A 21,054-nucleotide genomic window follows, 5' to 3' on the forward strand; every position below is an offset into this window, starting at 1 on the left:
TGAGGCAGGAGAATTGCTTGAACCCAGGAGGCAGAGTTTGCAGTGAGCCGAGATCGCACCACTGCACTCCAGCCTGGGTGACAGAGCAAGACTCTGTAAAAAATAAATAAATAAATAAATAAATAAATAAATAAATAAATAAATAATAAAATTAAACAAACGAAAGAAAGAAAGAAAGAAGAAGAAGGAAGTCCAGATTTGTTAGAATTAAGACTTTATAACTTAGGTCCACTTGTAAATATCAAAAAGGTTTGCATTCCACCCCACCCCGAAATGATATCATACTTTCAGCAGTATTTCATAGAAATCAATGTATGACTTCCAAAGTTACTCTGAATTCACTTTGGAATAAATTTACAGCAACATCTATATACATTTGAACAATATCGAGATTAGATGTACAAGGCCTATTACTTAGTCAGTCTACTACTGAGATATACATTGATTCATGGCTCCATTGTCATACTAAGTTGGTTCTCCCAGGCAGAGGTCTTGGCCCACTGTTTAGAATTCATTGATGTCAGGTATGATAGTAACAGAGGGCAAGGCTGGTAGGATATTATCATTTTAGGAGGATGCAGAATGAAGGATTATAAAGGATTTTTCTTAAGTTAGAAGAAGGTATTAAAAGTATTTGATAACATGATCTGATCTGTGGTTTAGGAAAATTAATTCAGTTTGATGTTAGTTCCAAAAAGCAGAGAGTTTCTCCGTTTTATTCACCATTGAATATACAATGCTTGAATCATAACAGGTGTTCAACCGATAGCATTTTTATTCATTAATTGAACAGACAAGTGAATGAAACTAATTAAAAGAACAGAGTTTCAAAAAGTATGGGATGGTAATAAAAATGTCAAGTACTATAAAAAAAAAAAAAACAAGGAGGATGAGGATAGACAATAAGAGCACTTTATTGTGGACAGTAAGGAGTCTGATATGATCTCCACAGGGACCCTTCCTGTACAGGGGCAGGAACACAGGCCACGATTTGGAGTTTAAGAAAGATTTGTTGATGAGAAAAGTGGAGGCCACAAGACTGTTTCAGGAAGTCTGAGAGTCACTTTGGAGAACACTTGGGCATTGCCTAGTAAAGTTAAGATATACACACCTAGGGCTCGACAGTTCCAAATGCAGAGCTATGAATACAGCAGTGTGGTTTCTTACACTGAGAAAGACGAAGATGAAACATCATTGAGGTCTCTTTCCCAAATAATAAATATTTAAGGGTAATGTTGGTAATTTACTCTCAAGTAGTTCTGGGAGAAAAAGTCCTCTATACTATACTTGCACATTTTCTAAAAGGCTGGCGTTGTTCCATAATAAAGTAAAAATTCCTTAAAACTATTTTTAAATAAAAGAGGAAGTATTAAAAATGTATGACAACATCAATAAAAAGCTGAAGGTCAGGTGTGGTGGCTCATGCCTATAGTTCCAACTATTCCGGAGGCTAAGGTGGGAGGATCACTTGAACCCAGGCATTCGAGGTTAGAGCACGACCCCGTCTGTAAAACTGAAAATAGAAAGCTGGATATAAGGCAAGAATTTCAGTGGAGGCATTGTTAAAGGAATGTGAAATTTTTGTTATGATTTTTGATTGTTTTGTTTTGTTTTTTAGGATCAGGAGAATATTGATATGTTTGATGTGATAGGCAGAGGAGAAGATCAAATTAGAAAGAGAAGCACAACTGGAACCCATTCTAAGAAATGCTTCAATCCAGCATGCTAAATTTCATAGGATGTGGAAAGAAAGCAACTGGAAAAAGGTCACTTTTGCTTTCAGGTAGATTGCAAATGCTTTAAAGCCAAGAACATACCCCTTTACTTCAGAGTGACTCTTGAATGTAGTAGCAGGTGGATTATAGGTCCGTCTTGATGGGAATAGAGATAACGGTTGCCAGGATTTTCAGCACCACTGTTCCCAATATTCCTGGACCTCAGATCTTGTAGGAGACTGATTTGGCTTGCCTCCTGGATACAAACACACTGAGGCAGGTTTCGTGAGTGAGGTTATTGTTGTTACGTAAAATTAGTGGCATGATGTTTATGCTCACCCGTGTGTCATTACCACTCATTAGACCTGTGTTCCTATGAACAATTTCCACAGTCATCAAGGGCCTGTTACTACTTGTTATCTAAATAGGGCTTGGGAAGATGCTGTGGCTGTGAGGTACAGTAGACCAGAATATGTAAGAAGTGGGTGACACTGGCTCCCAAGTCAGATAGCCATTATGGGAAATGGAACGAGCAGAGATGCAGTGTGTTTTAGGAGAAAAACTATTCATTTTAGTCCACTATAACCTCCAAAACTGCTGCAATTAAGTAAATAATGTCACTCCTGTCTCTGGCATACAACCATCAGTTGTAGAAGGCTGTTATAATTTTGTTTGGTTAAACATGTTGGTAAAGCTGGTATAGCAGGTAGACTAGGAAATCCACTCCACAGACAACATAAATAACAGATTTATTTTTGCTAGGAAAGGTACATAATATTATACTGTAATTATAGGTCTTTAATCATTCCAGAAAAAATTTGAGATGAAGATGCACATTAGACAAGGACAATCTCAAGGTATTTCTTAAGAAAAAGACAACGTGTAGTGAAGATCGTGGGTTTTGGCCTGTTTAGTCTCAACTTTGGGGCCTTCATCAAGCTAGGGAACCTCACTTTCTTCTCTATACAATAGGGCTAATGGTACATTACAAGGTTTTTATAAAGATTAAAGATAATATATGTGGAATAACTATTATTATTTCTGCTTATTAATAGTGCTCTGTAGTTATTACTGCTTTTTGTATTTACCATATACAAACTACATTCTAATCCAGTGAGTCAACATCCAAATACTTACAAATATTTCACAATCATAAATAATAAGCAAACACACAATTGAAGAAAGCATAAACACAGACTTTAAAAGCCTTTACAGTGGAGGTATCTTTCTACAAATCTGCCATTTTCTTAAGTTGCTTATTCCTTAATTTTTTGAAAAAAAAGGTAAAAGAAATGATGTCTTAGGAAGCCTATAATTCAATGAAAGATTGCCAGATAATAGAGTTGCATATAGCATCTATTATCTCCTCCTTCCTTAAGATATCAGAGCCTTTAAAATGGATCCATTCAAACAGGCAATCTCAGAAGCAGTTTGTACTCAGTGATGACAATATCCACACATGGTATTTTAAAATCTTTTTCCAAACAAGGGAATCCTATGCCCTAGCTTGCCTGGGACACTTCCGGTTTATTTCTGTTATTTTGGCTTACTTATTGATAGTCCTTTCCATCCCTTCACTTTCTAAGTTTGGATAATAAATACATTCATCCTACATACAGCATTTTACACTTAATTTTTCCTAGAGCAAAGATTATTTTAAATCTAATAATTCCTAAGAAATTATAATCACAAATTACAAATTATAATTATAATCACAATTTTAATATGTCTCTGACTTGGAACCCAGGTTATATGCAATGTAGCAGAAGATACTGAATATTTTATCTGCAAGCTGAATAAATTACACAGATTGGCACCGAAACTATGAAATGTTTTCACAGGAAATTTTCTAGTGGAATTTTATTAATGGATCATAATACAGCAAAAGAGAGAAAGGAAGAAAGATTTGCAGGACTGAAAGATGACCAAAGCAAATGGAAACCTGTGCTGGGCCACTGGTGGGCAGGGTCACTGGTGGGCAGTCACTGCTGGGCAGGGTCACTGGTGGGCAGGGTCACTGGTGGGCAGTCACTAATGGGCAGGATCACTGGTGGGTAAGGGCAGGGGTAGGCATAATCACTGATGGGCAGGGTCGCTGGCGGGCAGTAATGGATGGTCAGGGCAGGATGGATAACTCTGACATCAAGTGTACTTACGCTGTGCCCTCGATGGTTTGGAAGCTCCTTCCAAAACTGATAAGGAAGATAAAAGGATCTTATTTTGGTTGACTAGAAAATGATTTTTTTTTTTTTGAGATGGACTCTCACTCTGTTGCCCAGGCTGGAGTGCAATGGTGTAATCTCGGCTCACTGCAACCTCTGCCTCCCAGGTTCAAATGATTCTCCTACCTCAGCCTTACAAGTAGCTGGGATTACAGGCACCTGCCACTGTGCCCAGCTAATTTTTGTATTTTTAGTAGAGACGAGATTTCTCCACGTTTGCCAGGCTGGTCTCGAACTCCTGACCTCAGGTGATCCACCTGCCTTGGCCTTGCAAAATGCTGAGATTAAAGGCGTGAGCCACTGCGCCTGGCCTAAAACGATTTTTTTAATCTAAATATTATGCAAATTTTTTCAGAATTGCTGTCAGAGTTTAACACCTAGCTCATTTTGAACATTTTGAATGCTGATGTCCTGTACCCTGGAGATGAATTCATTGCATAGAATTAAAGAATGAGGCCACATGGAAAGTACCAGTGTCTCTACTGTTCTTCCTGTCTGTCTTATTATGTCTCTTCTCTCCTCTATTCTCCCCTCTTCTCCTCAATTAACTACATCATTTATAATATTTTCAAGAAAGAGATAAACTGTGATTATGCCTTCTGCTGGTTAAAAACTGAGATTTCTGGATTAATTGTAGCTTGTAAGGAAAATCATATCTATTACTTTTTGTAACCCTAGTAAGTTATGAAAATAATACTTAAGATAATTTGAACATCATTAGTTTATGAAGTATAAATGTACTAATTTTTGTTATGATGACACTATACCACTTTAAATAGAACTGTAAGCATTGTGCTTCTCAATATTATTTATTTACTCAACTTTACCTCTATTGAACTTATTACTCACAGGAAAAACAAAATGGATATCTTGGCATAAATAAAGACTGATAGAAAGAATAGATGGCTTTCAATGCCAAATGCTAGAGCAAAGATTATTTTAAATATAATAATTCCTAAGAAATTATAATCACAAATTACAAATTATAATTATAATCACAGTTACAAATCCATAATTGTGAATCACAGATTTGTCTTTCATAGACTTACCATCAGTAAATTTCCATGAGTAAAAACTTCTGTAAATTCTATATTTAAAAAACGTTCAGCCTGAAGCCTTCTAGTAATCTGAAGACCCTTCTGTCACTAATCTATTCATGTTCACAAGGAGGCTTGTGCCTATTTGTGTATTTACTTTAAAAAACTGGTTTAGAAGAATTTCTGAGCATGGCACCCAAAGGCAGAAATCATTATGAAAAACATTTTAGATTTAACTACATGAGAATGACATTTTCTGTAGCGCAAAACCCACTAAACTATTCACAAAACTAGAAACAGAATATGTAAAATACTTGACAGACAAAAGATTACTACAATTAATACATGAGTTCTCACAAATCAATTTTTTAAATCATCTCCCATAGAAAAAAAATGACAAAGACTTGAAAAGAGAATTTACATCATAACACAGCCAAGTAGAAAATAAGATATTCTATCTCACTGATAAATAAATTCAAATTAATATATAATAATGGGATAGAGCACTTTCACCCAGTAGACTAAGAATGGGTTTTTAGAGTGATCATGCCTACAACTGATGAAGATGAAGGCAACAAGTCACTTCTGTGCATTTGTTGGTGACAGTCTAAGTCAGTGCAAATTTCCTATAAAGAAATACGGTAACATGTATTAAAAGCCTTAGTGGTATACAAATCATTTGACATGGAAATTCCCCTCCTAAGAATTATTTCTCAGTAATGGGTGGAAGAGAGCACAGGATATGATAAAGATTTTCACCACAAGGATTGACCACTTGGTGAAAATTGGGAAGAGTCCAACTGTCAACCAATGCTGAATTAATTAAATACAAATGGTACATTTATATATGGAATATCCTTCATTTGGTAAGAATGCAAATTTATTTTTATTGACATACAAAAAGACCAATATACATGTAACTGAAAAAGCTAGTCACAGAGAGAATATTTATAGTAGGATCTCATTTTTTAAAAAAATACAAACCAAAATTATATCAACATTATTTTTCAGTGGTGAGATTACAAAAAATTTGTACTTTCTCCTTTATATTTGTCTACATTTTCTAAATTATTATAATCAAGAGAAAACAATAAAGGAATTTTCCTGCCCCCCTTCATTTTCCCATTATAAAGGAGAAGATGTCCTGGTAAGTAATTTCTGGCCATTTTCGATAGGTGGATGTGAAATGTAATCCATGGATCAAAAACCAGCCTTACTTAAATTCTAATGAAAATCTAAATGGAAAATGTGCTCTGTACTTGAAACTTCCAGACATTGACAAAGTCAATGGGAAATCCCTACATCCGGTGGCTGTGTGGACCTCTGCAGACAGAATGATCACTTGGAATGAGGGGTCACATATGTCATGGCATGAAGAGGCTTTGCAGACTGGCACTCTATTTGTGGGGGAGATTTCTTAGTATCAGGATGTTGCTTTTCTGAAGGTGGGCAGCTCTTGATTTGCTTCTCAGCCCTATTCCATCTCACTCACCAGCACAAAGTGAGCCAGTTCTTGGGAACCAAGAGAAAGCACAGTTGGAGGAAACTGGGAGAGAAGGAAATGGTGACAACCACACGCAAACCTTCCAGGCCACACTTGCAGAACAATGCCACCATGCCCATAAATTTAGTGCTAATTTTATCTGTGGAAAATCACAAAAATGAGCCTGACTGCCTTACCTCCTGCTCCACATACAAATATTTAAGTCAAAATTTAACCCAGGGAGAAAAACAAAATGAGCCAAATAAATACATGTAAGCTAGCTAAGTCCTTCACAAAGGGGCCTTCAGTGCTTCTACCCAGCATATGAACTGAACTCCTGGCTCTTCGACTGAAATGATTCATGAAAAAAAAAAAAAGCTAAATATGTTTTCTTAAGAAGCAATTCAATGTGTCAGAAAAATATGATTGTCCTAATCCAGTTTAACTTTTAACCTCAATAAATAAGCAAGAGGAGTTTGCAACCTGAGCCCTTCTTAGCAGTGAATGTTTCTCTTCCTTCTTGCTCCTGAAGAGTTTTTCCTTTTTATCCTGGGGACACAGGAATATTATAATTCATCAAAATTTCCTCCCTACAGGAATCTGGACACCCCCAAAAATGAGCTAGTAAAGGAAATCATGGAACCTACCTTTACAAATATTTTTTTCTAAAGGTTGGCACCCAACTGGGTACAACCCAGAGGGAGAGCAAAGGATAAACTCGGGCCCTCTATAAGACTTTCTCTCCCTGGAGGAGGAGAGTGGACGAGGGCCAGGACACAGTGCTCCCCTGGTATCATTCAATTACACAAGCCTGGACAAGTCACTTTGCTGCTCCAGGACCCTGCAAGAAATGTTTAGACTAAAGGATATCATCTGTGTCTTACAGTGCTAAGATCCAATTATTTGTAATACACAACTAAACAGAGGCGGGGGAGAGAAAGGGTACAAACCAACATGTACAGAGTGATCCTATTTCTGTGAAACAAAGCAGAAACACAGTAATAAAATGAAAACATATGTATCAGGCAAGGACTGGAATGAAACTCAACAAAAATCATATTTTGATTGCAGTTTTTTTCTGTTCTTCATACAAGTCCTTTGTCAGCATAATATTGCAAGGAGTATCTTCTCCCAGTCTGTGGCATGCTTTTTTACTCTCCTAAATGGTGTCTTTTGATGAGCAGTTATTAATTTTAATGTAGATCAATTTTATTATTGTTCCCCTTTAAATTAGCACTTTGCCCTACGTAAAAAAAAAAAAAAAAAAAAAAAAATCTTTGCATACACCAAGACATGAAACTATCAATGGTTTATTTTTATCTTTTTGAATCAAGCCATTCAACTGGTGGGCCAGGGAAGTGCCATTCTCAAGAGAAGTGACAGAGGTGGCATGCCTTGCTTCAAAACAGAAGTTCCAAAGGGGAGTCTCAAAGATCTGGGTTCCAACTTTTTTTCTGCAGAATATATGTCCTCTGGGAAGTTGACTCTGTCTTTTTAGTAGATTCTAAATCTCACTATGCACCATTGGCAAATTCCCTACTTGTCAACCTTTCCTCTGAAAGCTCTCTTGACTGTAAGTGTAAGTTATTGAAACTATCAGCACTCCCAGCCCATCCAGCCCTTCAAGTAAGGGTGAATCCAGGGTTTTTGGAGTCCTGAAACATACATTTTGGTGAGCACCCTTAATGAAAAGAAAATAAATAAACTACAAAATACCTGGGGCGATGGCAGTAAAAATGAGAAATGTAGAAGGCCCATAGCCACCCTGGGAGGGGCCAGTAGAACTGAGGGGTTCTGTGCACAGGTCACAGTGATCTCTGCAACCCTCTAAGGAGGAGGCTGTTTATCCTCATTCATCTTGGTACCCAAAAGCCTGAAACTGGACCAGAGTGGTGGTTTTAAGTCATTTTATTTTCCTTCTTCCTTCAAAAGCCCTCACCCTTCTGACTTTCATGACACCAGACAACACACCCCCCTTTTCTTTTTGATGTTGTTACGAACCTCCCCTGATCACTTACCTTCTTTTACTGAGGATTTTGGCTCACTTAGGACTGCATTTGTTTTATCTGAGTTCTTTCTCAGGAAAGGACCTTCAGGCCTCTCAAAAAAAGTATTAAAGAACTGAAACTCATCAGGTCAGGGCACCAGATGCCTCCTTGTCCCTTCCTAGTTCCTGTTTTCTTACACATTGCTATATTTCTTGCCTGCTATAGTTTTAGTCAGTCAGGGAGATGGATTTGAGACTGAGTTCCTATTTCTTTGACTGCAGCACCCAATTAAAGCCTTCTTCCTTGGTCGTCTCAGTGACTGGTTTTCCATGCAGCGAGCAGCAAGACCTAGACCAAACCCCTGGTGTTTTGGTAACACATCCAACATCAGTGTCCTCCATCTTTTAAAACTGCCTCTTGGACCCATATCTTCTTCTAGCTCTCACTTGGTTTTCTGATCTCCTTCAGAACAAATCATCTTATGAGCTTTCTATATATTATGGTCCTCACCTCCTTCTCCTGCAATTCTATCTTGAGCCCCTTTGGAACAGAAGAATGTGGGGTTCTCAAGTCAATAAGGAGTCTCACGTTTCCAAAAGCAGCCAGCCCTCTTCACTTCATCTTGCTTATCATCTTGCTTATCTTCTTGGCAGCTATCCACTCCTTCTTTTTTTTTTTTTTTTTTTTTTAAAGCCTTACTTGGTTGATCACCACGATGCCATACTCTCCCAGTTTCTTTCCACCCCTCTGGCCATCGTTCTCCCATTCTCCTTTGGTGAGTTTGCCCCCTCTACTAAGTCTCTAAACATGGGAGTTTTCTAGTCTCCATTCTGATTCCTGAACCTTATCCTCTTCTTCTTTTCTCACTACTGAGGTGATTTCCTCCAGTCACATGGCTCTAAATGCAACTTACATGCATGAGATTCCAAAATGTGTATCTCCACTGTTTCCTCTTCTGACATCTCCACATGTATCTCTATCCTGTACTGGTTTCATGGGGCTGCCTTGGCAAAGTACCACAAACCAAGTAGCTTAAACGATGTAAAATTTATTGTTTCACAATTCTGAAGGTCAGGAGTCTGAAATTAAGGTGTTGGCAAGGTTGGTTCCTTCCAAGGGCTGTGAGGCACAATCTAGCCCATTCCTCTTTGCTGTCTTCTTACAGCTTCGGGCATTCCGTGGCTTGTAGATCGTGTTTTCCCTGTGTCTTCACTTCCAATTCCTTCTTTGTGTGTCTACCTCTGCCCAAATGTTACCTTTGTACAAGGACACATTCATATACTAGGGCCCACCCTAAAAACCACATCTTAACTTCATCAACTGCAAAGACCCTATTTCAGGAGATTAGGTCTGCAACATCTTTTGGGACAGGCAAGAGGGGTACAGTTCAACCCACGGCACCATCAAACTGTTTCCCTGACACCCGTCTTTGATGGGAATGTCAAACTTAACACGTACAAAATAGAAATCTTGATTGATGATTTCCCAACTAAGATTTTATTTAGGCATATTTATCTTCACAAGTGGTACCACCATCTAATATCCTATATGTCACTCTTGAAGATTCTCTTTTCCTCATACTCACAGCCAATACTTCAGTAAATTATGTCAACTCCATACCATGCTCTGAATCTGTCCACTTCTTTCTCTCTCTACCACTACCACTTGATCCAAGCCACTGCCATCTCTCAGCTGAACTGCAAAAATCACTACCTATTTCTATTCTTGCCTCCCTGCAATCTAGTGTCCACCCTGCAACAAGAAACTTTTCTCTCAAGTTTTGTCTCTTTTTGGTGAAAGTGATATGTATGCAAAATTTGAAAATATATGATGTATTGAAAAACTATGATACATGAACGTACGCTATGTGAAGTATTGAAAAACAACTCACTTCCCTTTATTTTCATGTTTCTTCTGGTGTTTACTTACACATTGCTAAATAATATGAATAAAATACTATTTCTTGATTTATGAATTTTCAGTATTATTCATTGGCTGCCTTTTATGGTTGGTGAAGACTTAGCTCTCTTATACCACCCTTCCCCCCTTCTCTATTTATTTCAGAATAATGTTACTATTTTATTACTAAATAATTTATCAGGGACTTATTTTGTTCATTTAAATTGTTAGTTTTTCACTCCAGAGCTAAGTAGTTTCCTTTTTTACGTATTTTTGTGTTTCGTTTGTGGACGTAATTTTTTGGGTCCTCATATGATGACTTAAATGTCTGAAAATAATTTTAATTTACCCTTAAACTTGATGATAATTTGGCTGGGCATAAAATCCTAGGCAGAAAATATTTTCCTTGGTACTTTGTAAGCATTCCTCATTTCCTTTTCTCAGTGACATTAGTATTGGCAAGTCAAATGGTATGTTAAATCTTATTCCTTCGTAACCCATCTTTTCCTATCTGAAAGTTTCTAAAAGCCTCTCATGATGCTCTTATATTTCATTATGGTGTGTCTTGCATGGGTCTTTTGTATTCATTCTCTTGGAAATTCTGTAAAACTATTCAATCTGAAGATTCACATCCTCTAATGGGGGAAATGTTCTTGTATAATTTTTTTTCGTACTATCTTTTTCTCTCTTAGTTCTCTGTAATAAATGAATTAAATGTTAAAAACTCTGGTCCTACAAGTCTTGTCTTTTTTCTTCTTTTCGTGATCATTTTGTTTTTTGTTAAACTTTTTGAAAGATTTCTTCAACATTATTTTCTATCACCTTTCTTGTACTTCTTATTTCATCACTACTTTCTTTCTTTTTCGGTTCCTTTCTTACAGTTTCCTGATCTTGTATTAGGTATGCAATATCCTATCTCTCTAATGATATTAACAATTTTTACAAATTATTATGTTGTTCTTTGGTTTATTTCTGTTTCCCTTAGAAGTTTTTTTCTATTTGCTTTGAGCTCTCTTTTTTATATTGGAGGTTTCTCTCAAATGTCTGATGATTCTTATCTCCTTGTTTACATTGAATGGTGCTTGGAAACCAGATCTAGTCCACAATCAAGACTGGCCAAGTGGTGGCTTCACTGTAAGCCACACAGTCTGGGAATTATGTAAAAATGTGCTCTCTGGGACTTTTCAGTTTCATCTAAGCAGAATTTCCCCAAGTCTCTTTCCTGTGGAGTATGGACCAATATTCACACAACAGGCAGGTATATGGGGTCTGGGAATTTCCCTACTCAGTGTGAAAGCTCTTGATTAAACTTCTGTTTTCATCCCCAAGCTGCACACACCCACCCTTCATTCTACCATGTGCCCTGGTTCCCTAGCCACTTAAAGCCAAATGCTCCATAGAATACATGCTCATTTTCTTGCCATAGAGGACTTCATCTCAATGCCTGATGGGCACAGGCATCTGGAGACTAACAGTTTCATGTACAAACTGTCATCCAATCCCTATTTTCAGACGCTCACCCATCCTGCTCTGCATGATACCTCATGCCTTCAAGTCTTGGACAGTAAGAATTGGCTCACTCTTCATTCCTCTGTCCATCTATTTCCATTTTCAAAAAAATACATGATAGCTCCTACTATCTCCTCACCTCCCTCATCGTTCTTAAAGGTTTATGCCTTTTTTTATTCCTTTGCTCTTATTTCAGCACAGTCTTTGGAATAAGAGGAAGAAAAAACACACATGAGCAATCAACCATCTTTAACATCTTTATGGAACGATTATGCTAAAATGTAAAATAGACCATATCACTTACTGTTTAAAATTCTCCAGTAGATTTTTAAAAATCGTATTAAGACTACATTCCAAACATGTTACCATGGCCTCTGCATTAGTTCATTTGCATTGCTAAAATGGAATACCTGAGACTGGGTAATTTATAAAAAAAGAGTTTTATTTTGACTCACAGTTCTGCAGGTTGTACAGGAAATACAGGAATCTGCATCTGGTGAGGCCTCAGGGAGCTTCCAGTCATGGCGGAAGGTGAAGGGGAGCCAGCATGGCACATGGCAGGAGAGGGAGCAAGAGAGAAAGGGAAGGGGTATGAGGCTCTTTTAAACAACCAGCTCTTACATGAACACATAGAGTGAGAACTCATTACTGCAAGAACAGCAACAAGTCATTCATGAAGGATCCGCCACCATGACCCAAACACCTCCCATTAGGCTCCAACTCCAACACTGGAGATCAAATTTCAACATGAGATTTGGAGAAGATAAAACATCCAGACTAAATCAGCCTTCAAGGCCCCATGTGACATGGTTCTGTATATCCTTCTGTCCCCATCACTTTCCATGTCCCCTTCACTGGCCACACTGACCTCCTTGTTGCTGGAAGGCTTTGTTTTCACCTGATTTGTTTCTTTGTACTATTCAGATCTCAGCTCAAAAATCACCTCCTTGGAGAAACCTTCCTGATTTCCCTAACACAAAGTTAGGGAAACTTTGTGGGCACTGTCCACTATAGCAATTTGTTTTAATTTTTTAAGAGCACATTTCACTAGCTGTAATTATCCCATTTATTTCTTTGTTGATCAATATTTTGCCTGCATCCTCCCCACTACAATGTTGGCTTCATAAGCACAAGGCTTTGTCAAGCTTGTTCACTGCAGTGTGCCCAGTGCATGGCAAACCACAGATACCCAATAAATATGTATTAAATGACAAAAATAGAATGTTACTGTCTTCATTGATCAAATGAGGTAGAATATACTATGTCCTCTGGTACAACACAAATGGATTCTGGAGAACCTTAGAAGAATTTATTCTAAAAGCTTTACTCCAAACTGCAACATATTGTGACTTTGAAGCATTTGGTTTTCCAATCATATTTAAGAGGCTGCTGTGTAGAGAACTGAGGGACCCGAAACCCTTCTGAACTAGCCTCTTGCCCACCATTCCTACTAGTGCCAATTTATTCATTCGATCCACAGTATTAGTTACCTACTGTGTGTCAGGCACTGTGCTACATGTGAATATGTACATTTGACACAGGCACTGTTTCTGAAGCTTCCCTATTGGTGGGATAGTCAAATAAAGAATAATAAACAGCTAAAGAAGGAAAACCATTACAAGTTTTGATGAGGCTTAGAATGGACAAAACAAACAGGCAATTCACATAGGTATTATACATAAGGATCTACTTTAGATGGAGTAGTCAAGGAAGGGCTTTTTGAGAAGAAACTAAAATTTGTTCCAATAAAGGAAGAAAAAGAGGGCCAGACATGGTGGCTCACACCTGTAATCCCAGGACTTTGGGGGGCCAAGAGTGAGTGGATCATATGAAGTCAGGAGTTCGAGCCCAACCTGGCCAACATGGTGAAACCCTGTCTCTACTAAAAATACAAAAAATCAGCCGGCCTGGTGGTGGGCACCTGTAATCCCAGGTACTTGGGAGGCTGAGGCAGGAGGATCGCTTGAACCTGGGAGGTGGAGGCTGCGGTAAGCCGAGATCACACCGTTACACTCCAGCCTGGGCAACAAGAGTGAAACTCTGTCTGAAAAAAAAAAGACAAAAGAATCTCCTCAGTAACATTCTCCATTTCTGGGAGGTACTGGCTTGTCTTGGGTCTAGTCACACTTGCCTTTGACTTCTTGTAACTGAAAGACAAAACCTAATAGTTCCAACAAAACACATCTTGTATAATGCAGTGGGTGTGGCACAGCGGTGAAAATAAACTGAATATATGCAAATATATACATAAAGTGCAGAAGAACCTGTGCATAGCAACTCTAGTCCTTGTTTGTGCAACTGGTCATGAAGCCATTCAGTTGCCTCTTTGGTGACCCAGTTCAGACTCCCATTGTCATCGGCCAGCACTTCGGTGTCTCTTGGTTCTTTGCTTCTTTACTTGGTAGGATGATCTTTCCTTTCTTTCCTAAAGAGTCTAAGCTATTGGTGCTCCTGCCTCTGCTGGGTTGCTGTTCTCTTCTATTACCTTTTACCCCTGAATGATCAAAAGTGCTAATGATTGCCTCTGAGAAGACCCTGAGTTCCAAACATATTCCTTTTTGCACCTATTATATAGAAATGGACCTTTTCTTCCCTTAGTAATTAGGATCATTCACTCTACTTGATACAGTAAAGTCTACTTTGCCTTTTGCAAAAAAAAATGCAATTCAGTGCTCACTATTCAGAAACATAACCAGGTTAGTGTATGTCACGAAAAACAAGGAAGAAGCAAGTGGACAGAACTATCAAACACTGCTGTTGTGTCAAGGATACAGAGCTGACAGCAGATCTGCAGATTCGATGACTTGAAAGAGTAATTGCAGTGAAGAGGTGAAGGCAGGAGATAAGGAATGTGGACTAGTTAGAGGTGAAGGTGGAAGAGGGAGAAGCTGTAGCAGATTACTAGTCATTCAGAATGATTGACAGTGAAGGGAAGGGAACAAAACAGGGCCAGGGTGTGGGAATGGCCATGATAAATTTTGAGGAATAGCACTTTGCCCTATATTCCTCTCTGCCTGTCTGTCTCTCTCAATCCTTTCCTCTTTCCTTATCCCTGCCTCATCTCTCCCACCACCCTTCCTTTGCTCCATTATTTTTATTACACTTCAGTTGTTACGTCTGCAGATGATTCTGTAAGCCAGCAGTTTTCAAAGTGCGAGTCCCAGACTGGCAACATTGGCATCATTGGAGAACCTCTTAGAAATATGGGCAATCGCCTTGCTCCAAACTGACTGAATAAGAAACTGTGGGAGTGGGGTCTAGCGATCCAGGTGTTAAGCTCTCAGGTGATTTTGATGCACCTCCCAGACGATTTTGATACACCTCAAAGTTTGAGGTCTATTGCCATAAGCCTCGTTCTAGTTTCCGAGCCTTCTTCCAAGCTCCAGGCCAGGCAACCCCATGAGCCAGACCTGGACATATCATTCAGCGTCATCGCTTGCTCCTCTCCAAGGCCCCCAGCTCCTCTTTGCTCAGTAACCTCACCACTCATTCCTCCTCTGAAAAATTTTCAAGTCTCTTCATTGTAGGTTTTTGTAGCAAGTTTAACTGTTCTATATTGCTTTTATAACAAAATTAGTTTAAATAATTTTAACACTCTGAATGTGGCCTGACCAGCACAAATTTATTTATTGTTATTTGTGTTTTCTCTTGTGTGAAACTTTTTTGCCAGTTTAGCTGATTGAGACCTTTGTATTTTTGTAAACATTACAGCATTTTATATATTAGAAGTATTAATTCATTAATCACATTTATCACAAATACTTTCCTGTTCTGTCGGCTTTTTAAAGTTGTGTTTTATTGTTTTTAATAGTAACAAAGTTTAAAAGTCAATAGTATAAAGGATAAATTATAGACAAATGTGTGATCTTGTAACTTTTTTTCTTTTTTTAACTTTTATTTTGAGTTTAGGGGTACACGTGCAAGTGTGTTACACAGGTAAACTTGTGTCATGGGGGTTTGGGGTACAGATTATTTCATCATCCAGGTATTAAGCCTAGTACCCATTAGTTATTTCTCCTGATCCTCTCCGTCTTCCCACCCTCCACCCTACCATAGACCCCAGTGTGTGTCGTTCCCCTCTATGTGTCCATGTGTCCTTATCATTTAGCTACTACATATAAGTGAGAACGTGCCATATTTGGTTTTCTCTTGCCGGGTTAGTTTGCTGAGGATAATGGCATTTTCTATTGTTCAATAGTTTGAAAATGATCATTCCTAACAGAGTTGAAATGAATTCTATATTGTGGTTTCCAGTGTTTTTCCATGGCTTAAAAAGTGTGTAACACTTTTCCTAGTTCATTTAAGTTTAGGGTATAAAATACCAAAAAGCTAATTATACCTAAAGTGCTTATTAGTTAATAATAACTTTCCCAACTGTTTTATTAAACTTCATTTTTCAGATGCAGTAGAGTGTAAAGGTTAAGATATAGCTCTAGAGCCCAGTGGCTTGGATCTAATATTAGTTCCAGCTCTGGATGATGAAGCTAGTCTGGGAAAATTACTTCAACTTTTAGCACCTTCACCTCTAATGATATTCCCATCAGGTCACAGAGAGGATGAAAGGAGTGAGTTTAGTGTTAGGCAAACAGTAAGTGATCTGTAAATGTTAGCTATAAGATGGTTCAAAATTCACTAGTTCCCTTTCTGGCCTCTTTTACTATCAACACATATGCCTACTTTTGTACCATTATCACATTTTATTTTAATTATTGTTATTTTCCTGGTATAGGCGGTTGCAGTCGTCTTGATTGACACTTTAAAAAAAAAAACATATATAAAATATGTGTATGTTACCTGGCCAACTTGACCAAGTAGCAAAAGAGCTTAGTAGGTACAACATAAGGCAACTTGAAAAAGGAAATAAGGAAAAGTCTGGAAGATGCCAGTCCAGCTGGGGAGGCCTTGGCTGGTAAGCCAAAAGAAAGTGGTGTTTTCATAGAGGAAGCCAGTCTTGGGACAGAGGTAAGGTTTTAGAAAGGAGAAGGAGGAGAAGGAGAAGGACTGGTGAGTTTAGGAGACGCAATAGGAGAGTATCCGTGTGAGAAGAAAGCAAAGAGGCAAGATACAAAGGAGAGGACAGTGTGTAAAGTCCCAGGAAAGAGAAGTATGTTGTCTAAACTGCACAGCGCCAGCTATCCTGATGACTGGAAACAGATCCAGCTAAATCCCTTAGCACTCAAATAAGGAGACTTCGCATACACACAGCCAATGATGTGAGAGCTATTCAGTAAAACATGTATCACTACATTTAGTGCTAAGCTCTATTCTATTTTGCTTAAGTATTTAAATGCAAAGTTTCTAATTCTTTGTATTGGCTGGATACGCAAGATATTATATTTTGCTCTAAAACTTTCCAACTGCTTTTAATTGGTTTCTCCAAATATTTCTCAATATACATTTCCATGAATTTTTAAAATTATTTACATCATTTCAAACTTACCTAGAGCCCCTTGATCATTATTTCAGCATGCTCAACCATTTTGGCCTTACTCCACATTCGAAATTATACTGTATGTTTCCCAGTAGAATATCTGCTCCAATTACATCCTGACTCCTAACCTTTGTTTTACATTACCTAAGAGCACATAGTGGTACCTTCAGAGAGAATACTGCATTGGAAAGCTATGCTGAGCCTGATTCGTGAGTTTGCCTTACAGCCAATTTATGCCACTTAAAGTAATCCAGTATGCGCCCTGGTAATTGAAATCCGTCCATTACTATCACTCCAGCCTATTTAAATATTTCTTTTACAGATGCAATTACGTCAGGAGGTGAGCCAAATGGTTTGGGAAAGACTTGGGCATTTCCAACAAGAAGGCTATTGGCTGCTCACCAAAAAGCTGGTTGATATTCACAATTCCTAGTCCAACTCTCTTCTCTGCAAGGTTCCCATTTAGGAGCACTGGCAACCTTTCTCCTCATTTCAGAATGCTCGGGACTTGGGCTGACCAATGCTCGTGGTGATAACCACTGAGAAAAGGTTACCTTAGATGGTTACATTGCTTGATTTTTTTGCTACAAGAAGTTCTCCCCTTGTTTTTTGTCCTCAGTCCTAAATGAAGGCTTCTCACATTATGTGAACAGTATCATATTTTTAAGAATAGCTTGAGCCTCATAGATGCAATTTTAGTTTAAATGGAAGATCATCCCATAATCACAAGGTTGAAAAGAAGGTTTTTGAATATTAACAAGACTAGAAAATTTCTATGATAAAGCACCAATAATGCCTTCTTAATGTGCGTAGATGTATGTTTATTTTGTATTTATGTATGAGAATGCTGCAGAACCACAGTATGTGAACTAAATACTTCGATGGAATGCATAGAGAACACTAATAATTCTATATTTTAATAAGTGTTTTATGAAAATCTTTTCATGTAATTCTCAAAACGGACTCATAAATCCATACTTTGATCGTGCGATGAAGTTATATTTAACTCTAGAACTCTCCCTACATGCCAGGTTTCAAATCTGCTTCTAAGTAAATGTCCTTTTGGGGACTCATTATGACTATTCCTGTTTTTCCTCAAAACAAACCTATTATGGTTGTATATTTCCCTTTTCTCTTGACTTCTGGCTGTCAGATTTACACCTCTTCTGATCCATGCTATCCTGGCCTGCAGCAGCAACATCACAGCCAAGGACAGGGAGCCCAAACCTGACAGAAGTTGCTGGAGAGTTAAAAGCTAACAAATGTTTTCTTATGGGATCCACTCAAGAGATGGCCCAAAATAGTATTACAGATGAGGTTTATAATGGACTACTAGATGAATTATCAATAAATCACAGATTGAAATCCATGTTTAATACTTAGACCAACTTTATTGAAGTACGGAAGAAGGTATACACAGGAAAAATCACGCAGACAGATATACCTCAGTGCCTGTCCAAGGATGTGAGATGAGAGGGGTGAGGCCATGTTGGCAAAACATGAAGGTTATGCAACAAGCAGGCTTGTCATACGTAAGGTATTGTCATAGCTGTCATTAAAACTTCTGTGCTCCAAGAAGATCTACTTAGTAATCCTACTGAAAATGAATTAATTTCTTAGTTCAAATCTCCCCAAAGGAAGCTCCTTTATTGAAACACATATTATCCTCCCAACAGAGTACTGAAATGCCTCAAGTCCCCTGACTTTACCAGAAAGACCTGTGCCAACAGGAACTGAACAGATATTCTGTGCATAAATTGAATAAATAGAGCATCTATTTATCTGTTTATCTGATACCTTTCATGGGTACTGACATCTTTATTTAAACGATCCTTTAGTCTTTAGAAAAATAGAAGCTTAAATTTTCTATGGGTTTCACATACCTGAGGACTATGACATTTAAAAACATAAAGTTAGCATTTTGTGCTCAACTTATAATAGGCAACAAACTATATCCCTACTGTGTATAATATAGTGTGTGTGTGTGTGTGTGTGTGTGTGTGTGTGTGTGATGCAACATTAATGAGTGCAGAAATCTTCGTACAAAACTCTAAGGTTATAACACTTACTGGCCTTGGACAAGTTATTTAATTTCGGGGTGCTTTAGCCACACGTTGGAAATCCTAAAACTAACACATCTTTCAGAGTGCACATTCTCTAATTCAGTTTTAAACAGTACTGGAAACACGGCCTAATCAAATGTCTTTACTTCTCAACAGAACAGTAGTAGACAAAGCATGAGACTTCACCTAAAATGCTAAAAATAAGCAGTTGAGTTCAAGTAGTTGGGTCCAAGAAGATAATTTTTCTCAGTCCAGTCCATGAGCAGAATTCCTTTTAATATTCAAGTATTTATGAACTTGTGGTATCGATGAGCCCAGAGGCCACTTCAGGGAAATAGCATCAACACAGAAAATTTCATCCAATAAAACCAGATCCTTGGAGAAACAAGCCAGTGGCCCAGGGTTTTGTTCCTTGGGTTCTTTCCACCCCAAGATCAAAGCAGCAACCATCTTCATGGGGTCCTCTGGGCAGCCTCACATCAGGGATCTGCTGTCTGCGAAGTGAATGACAGGGCTGGATTCTGCTTGAAGTTCCAAATTAACCTGCCTATTCTTTATGAATCTAGGATACTTAGAACCTGGCCTAAAAGATTAGTTATTGATCTCTTTTACTTTAGATTTTGTGAATCAAAATTAGTCTTTTGGTATTATTTGGCGAGATCATCATATCTTTCCAAAAAGTTTGTTCCAAAAGTAAGTTTTAAACATACATTCTTAAAACTTAAAAAATAATTCTCAATTTTAGATGGATACTTGTTCTGTGAACTATGGAATAATTGAACTCTCAATTCCCAAAATGATGATTTGCCCTCCTCTTCTTTTTGGCAGCTTTAGGTAGAGAATGAGATACTGTGTTTGATCATTACACATGAGAGTTATTTATGAAGAAAACCCACACTGTATTTTTTTTCATTCTTCTGTCTTCTCATCCAAGGCTGAACCTTAACACCAAGGTTGGAGTTTTGTAATCTCCCTCAACAGAAATTGCTCCAGAGAATATTTGGAAAGATCATTTGAGAAATTGACCCTTTCTCAGAAAGCTGAAGGGGAATGAAATATAAAGCTAAACTACTCAGGTCAGGAAAGAAAACACTTGGAACTCACTTTCAAAGGATAAATCTGATTTAGATATGAGGAATTGGCAACAACATAGATTAGGTGGAGAAGCTGCACCAAAATCAAGACTCTGTGAGTCAGGTGCACTGAACAACCAGGTGCAAAACAGTAACACTCTCTCATGTTCTTGATCGGGGGCATGGAGGGCACCTGTAAGGGAGATGAATGCATTGTAAATACTCTTCCCCATTCATTCACTCACTCACTCATTTATTCTTTCATATATTTTTCCATCTATAGATTCATTTATCCAGTCCTGTGCGGACTATACACTGTATGCTGCAGACACAAAGAGGAATATATGATAGTTTTCATCTTTAATGAGTGCACAGTCTAGATCAAGTTATGTAAGTCAATAATTACGGTACAGAGAGGTGAGAGCAATTAGAAAGAAAGCTACAGAGTGATAAAGCAGTAGAGAAAAGAACTGCTTAATTCAACTTAGAGGAAAGAAGTTTCGAACCAAGTCTTAAAGACTCAGTTGGTGTGAGCAGGCAGACTGAGCTGGGCAAAATGGAAATTCCAAATAGTGGAAACACTTGGGCATTTCAGACCATAATATGTGACGTGAATAATCATAGCGTTCAATAT

This window comes from Macaca nemestrina, chromosome 16, assembly GCF_043159975.1.
Source record: "Macaca nemestrina isolate mMacNem1 chromosome 16, mMacNem.hap1, whole genome shotgun sequence".
Classification (NCBI taxonomy): domain Eukaryota; kingdom Metazoa; phylum Chordata; class Mammalia; order Primates; family Cercopithecidae; genus Macaca; species Macaca nemestrina.